The 6,000-nt window shown below is 34.5% G+C and overlaps 1 long non-coding RNA gene across 1 annotated transcript in view; it reads left to right on the top strand.

Annotated features, from left to right (window-relative positions):
- The window catches only part of LOC143738502 (uncharacterized), a 50,379-nt gene that overhangs the window by 4,906 nt on the left and 39,473 nt on the right, over window positions 1-6,000 (top strand). The window lies entirely within an intron of this gene.

The following is a 6,000-nucleotide window of genomic DNA, read 5'->3' as shown; positions in this document are numbered from 1 at the left end:
GCACGGTTCGGCTCGCTTCGCTTTTCCACTGCGTGGTACGACTCGGCGCGGCACGGCTCGGTTCGCTTTAGCTCGGTTGCTTTTCCACTGCAGATAGTACCGCTTCAAAGTGGGTGGGATTATGACTGATCGTTATAGATTATCCGCTCCTCGGCAACCAACAAGAGGAACGTCTGCACTTCTCGTCCACTGACCACGATTCAGCCATTTAGTTTTTGGACGTTTTTTTTTCTTCAAGCAAGTAGTTTTAAAACCGGTGCTACAGCGGTGGCTGATATTGGTTATTTAAATCCAGCGGGTTTGATGTCTCGCAAATACAATGACGCTGGTAGTGACGATTCTGTCTGTCTGACCAATCAGTGATCTGCAGTGTTCCACGTCACATTTTAGTATCGGTACGGTACACTTGGAACCTCAACAGACCAGGTACCATTTAAAGCGAGCCGAAGCGAGCCGTACCGTACCGTACCATGCAGTGGAAAAGCGGCATATGTAAACCATTTACCATTGCCACACAGTCACACCTGACATTTCAGTGCTCCCAATACAATCCTCCCTCCTTTAAACAAAACAGTCAAAGAATAAGTACAACAATATAGAACAGAATGAGGTTCAAACAAACAATATTTATTGAATAGAGTATTCCTATAGAATATTGGCTGATGATCCAGCATCTCCTCTACTGACAAACTTAAGCATAGCACCTGCAAAACACAGATATCTCATTTTATAAGCTGCATCAGACCCATTCAAACTGGCTCCCAATTTCCTTTTATACATTTTCAAATATAAAATACTATACTATGGCTTGGCTATTGTAATATTTAACTTTGCTACTCACAAATCATAACAACCTCTTGGACAACAATCAGTCTGGTTTCAAAAGCGGACACTCAACTGAGACTGCCCTGCTCTCAGTAATTGAAGCTCTGAGACTGGCAAGAGCAGCTTCCAAACCCTCAGTGATGCTATTATAACTCAGATTAATTAATTAACTTGATCAAAAGTAATTCCATTTTGAAAGATCATTTAGTAATCATTTTGAAGTAATTCCAAACTTCGCGATTATGTGATCAAATACACAAAACTTGTTAACACGCTCCACAGCGCCACCCAGTGTATTTAATTATAACTGCGAGTTAGTGCTTGGGACTTATCATGGATTCGCTGCATTTACGGCCAGCAAAGTAACGTGGTAAAATTCAAATAGTATTTTTTTTTCGAATAATAATTACAGATCGAATGTTTGAAAATTCGAATATTCGTGCACACCCCTAGTTTAAACCACAGTTGCTCATGCGGGGCATGTTGTCACACTGAGTTACAATGAGCCTCTATTAGAACTGTGATATTCTATTCTACACTTTTATGAATTCTATTGAGAAACCATGAGGGAAAAAAATGTTAATATAGACAGAGTCAATCCTCAGAAAGTATTAATTATTATTATGTTTTGAACTATGCTGTATCCCTGTGTTTTTGCAGTGTATTTGTTGTCAAACTCAAAGAAATTATTTTTAATTATTAAAAAAATATTTTATTTGCATTATAAAATATAAATTTTAAATGAAAAAGTTACGAATTGTATTTTATTGAGAAAATATTTTAGTTTATTTTGTATATTTTTTCATTAGATTCCAGAGTTTCATGTTTATCATTTAAATGCAGCAGAAATACAAGACTGTGATCATGAGTTGTGTTGTTATAATGGTAAACTGTACAGTATAAGAACGAGTAAGTGTGTGTGTGTGTGTGTGTGTGTGTGTGTGTGTGTGTGTGTGTGTGTGTGTGTGTGTGTGTGTGTGTGTGTGTGTGTGTGTGTGTGTGTGTGTGTGTCCTCATACTGCTCATGTGTATGAGCTGCTATAAATGGATATATGCAATAAATGTTTCATGTGTTTAAGCTGAATCAGTTTCACTGTCATCAACATCTCAGAAATAAACCAAATCCAGATTTATGAATGAAGGAATCAGACATTTCTGAAATAAACAGTAATATTCCTCTTTCAGAGCTCGTGTAAAACAGTGAAGTGTTTCTCTCTACAGCAGGCACTCTCAACCCTGGTCCTCGAGGGCCACTGTCCTGCAGAGTTTAGGTCCAACCTTGATCAAACTCACCTGCCTGTAGCTTTCCAGTAATCCTGAAAGCCTTAATTAGCTGGCTCAGGTGTATTTGATTTAGGGTTAGAGCTAAACTCTGCAGGACAGTGGCCCTCGAGGACCAGGGTTGAGAATGCCTGCTCTACATGATCACAGCAGAATTACTAAATCTCCATATGCAAATATTTACAGCAACATGAAATACATGTACAGATCTTACAGTCGATCAGGGAATATGATCCACATTATGTGTTTAATAAGATCAGAAGAGTTTCTTAGAAATCAAACAGGAACAGAACAGTTCATTATAAACAGAATTAAACACAAAGATGTCAAATTTAAGTCAAAGCGCTCATTAAATATATAATAGTTTTATGAATGTAGTGAATTGTGTGTTAACGGCTCAATCAAAGCTTTATTCTGTGTGTTGATGAAGCTCATGGTTTGATGATCTGACAGAATTATGATTATTCTCAGATTGATTCATTATTTATCATCACAATAAACCTGTTTCTCACTTTCTTTACAACTAGTAAATGAAGTGAATAAATAATGTTCTTACCAGAGACTGGATTCATCTGATGATGATGATGATGATGATGATGATGATGATGATGATTAATATAATGTCCATAATCTCCTATCTAAAGAATATTCATAAATCATGGATTAGTAATGCATTACAATATGTCTCACATACATTTTCCTAATAATCTAATTATTTCTGTGTTAGAAAAATGAAAACCACTCCAATTAAAGATATAGTTTCACATTCAGCTTCAGAGTAAATAATATTTCACTCATGAACTAAATAATCTGCTTTGAGAATGAATAAATCACCTTCTCATGATCTGTGATGATGATCTTTATCAGAACAAAAACTCAAACTCATTTCCCTGTGAGAGAAGAATATACAGAGTTTCATATTAATGTACAGGTTTGTGTCGTCATGATAAACTCCAGCTGATACACATTCATTTCTCATTAAACTCATGATTTACATCAGCAGAACATTAATGACTTTCAGATGAAGAAGAGCTCAATACTGCCATCATCTGTGTACATACACACATTACCTTATATATATATAATGTGTGTAATGTGTGTATTCCCATATAGCAGACCAACATTGAATCTACATTGAATCAATGTTAATGCATTAACCAAAAGATCATTGAATCAATGTTGAAATTTAACATTGATTTTTTCATCAGGTTTTCACCCTGAAATAATGTTATTTCAACGATGAAAAATCAATCATTATGGTCATAAAATCAATATTAATTCAACCATAATTAAATCACTTATTTAACATTAAATCAACATAAAAACAATCTAAAATCAATCTTGCTTTATGTACAGCAAGATTCTATGCTAGTTTATTAGGCTTGTACTATTCTTGAATTTTTAAATGACTCCTTTCAGTCAGAGACCATGTAGGTTTGCATTTAAATATGGGTTTTAATCAAAATGTAATTCAAAGTAAACTACATCTTTCAGTTCACAAGCAAATGTATTTATTTATGCCCCCAAAACTGAATAGGAAATATTACATTCAGAAACAAAAATGGCATTCTGTGGTGACAAAGACAAAAACAGCGCAGGACATAGGTAAGAAAGAATGAAACATTACTCTGATAAATATTTCAAGTTCAATTTTATTTATGTAGCACATTTACAACAGACCAAAGTGCTTCACAGAAGAACAACATCAAAAGATATAGCATGCATTAAAAAATAAAACAAGATATAACAAGCATTATAAAATAAAATAAGAGCAACATAACTAAGAGTAAACATAAAACAGGAGAACCAAAACAGAAATCAGAACTCCGATATAAATGAATAAAACCAACCAAAGAAAATAATCAATCAACTAAATAAAATAGGTAGGTATTTAAAATAATTGAAAGTAGGTAGAGAAGGGGCTGCTCTAATAGGCAAATGCTAAAAAACAAAAACAATTGGAAATGTGACTAATTATAAAATACAAATGTGTTACAAAATTAAGTGAAACTTGAAATTGTATATGATGTTTAAGTTAAAACACGTGGAATTCAAAATCAAGACTATTTAATGAATTTCAGTATAGAGTAGACATTTCGCTTTAAAGCACCTGCATACACACAGGAGGACTAAATGGAAAAGCAAGCTGAAAAGATTGAAATAGTTTGTGAAAAAAGTAAAGGAAGATATTAACTAAAATTAACAGGGTTTAACAATGTAAGAATTTTACTCACATTTTACACACACACAAAATTTGTGTAAAATATATATTTGGGAGTATGTGTAAATAAGAAGTAGGTCCCCTTCTGCAAATTATAGTCATATAAAGTCTAAAATATCCTCCTGGCCTGTCAATTGGTACACAAAGCACACAGAGTTGATCAAAATAAGAATACCAGCACTTTGTAAAAGCTGAAAAACGAAATTTCTTTTTTTTTGTATCCCTGTAAAGCTACAATCTGTATTGTATAAAACTCAATATTAATAACGGCGAGTTGACTACACTGCTGTACATACAATTTCGTCCATTTTGTTGCATCTCATTGAAAGGCCAGCAATCAACTTGCTCATCTGCTGAAAGGAGACATGTTAAGTGACACAAGGTCAGGTATTTATTAGCAACATTGCTTAATATTTGTTTTTTATATATTATAATTTATATATAAAAGCACATTTAAAAACAACAGTTGACCAAAGTGCTGTACTTGCAAAACAGCAGAAACCATATCAGGCATGCCATTGGGACTGTGGGCTGATTGTATCGTTACGCCCTTAGTAGTTGCACCCCTTATTCACATACAGCAAAGTCAGTGGCTAGCCATTTGCTAAAAATTTCAGGATGCTTACACAATGTAGCTTTCCACATCTTGGTAAAGGAGCCCAAAATGGATTACTGAATATATGGTGATCTATGGGATCAAAACTAAAGCACCTTGGTACAACAGTGCTACGCATGTTATCAAGAGAGAAACTCGTAACTTAAGAGCGCAAATGGAAACAAACTAATTTAGAGGTCTTTAGAATCGCGTGGAAAGACAGTATGTCACGTTATAAAAAGGCTCTAAAAGCAGCCAGGGCTGAGCATCTCCACAAACTAATAGAAAATAACCAAAATAATCCAAGGTTTTTATTCAACACCGTGGCTAGACTAACAAATATACAGACATCACCAGAGCAAAATATTCCGTTACAGTATAGTAGTAATGATTTTATGAACTACTTTAATGAGAAAATAGAAAGCATCCGTAACACAATTGTAAATGTACACTCTTTTATGGTGTCTTATGATTCAGCCTCAATTATGGCCCCTCTAGAACAACTACACCGCTTTACAACTATAGCACAGGAAGAGCTAAATAAACTTATCATTGCATCTAAACCAACAACATGTTTATTAGATCCAATACCCACTAAACTACTGAAAGAAGTGTTACCTGTAGTGGAAGAGCCTCTTCTCAATATTATTAACTCGTCTTTATTTTTAGGTCATGTTCCAAGAATATTCAAGCTGCAAGTAATAAAACCTCTCATTAAGAAACCGCAATCAGACCCAAATAACTTAGCAAATTACAGACCCATTTCAAATCTTCCATTTATGTCTAAAATACTAGAAAAAATTGTGTCCGCTCAATTGTGCTCTTTCTTGCAAGAAAATGAGATATATGAAAAATTCCAGTCAGGATTCATCATAGCACAGAAACTGCGCTAGTTAAAATTACAAATGATTTACTTTTAGCTTCTGACCAAGGCTGTATCTCAATACTAGTTCTACTCGATCTTAGCGCTGCGTTCGACACTATCGATCATAAAATACTCCTGGATCGACTACAAAACTACACTGGTGTTCAGGGACAGGCATTAAGCTGGTTTAGATCGTACTTATCAGACGTTACC

The sequence above is a fragment of the Siphateles boraxobius genome, unplaced genomic scaffold (assembly GCF_051911475.1).
Source record: "Siphateles boraxobius isolate OS27281-9 unplaced genomic scaffold, OSU_SipBor_1 145, whole genome shotgun sequence".
Lineage (NCBI taxonomy): Eukaryota > Metazoa > Chordata > Actinopteri > Cypriniformes > Leuciscidae > Siphateles > Siphateles boraxobius.
This window is presented reverse-complemented; position numbering and strand designations above follow the sequence as displayed.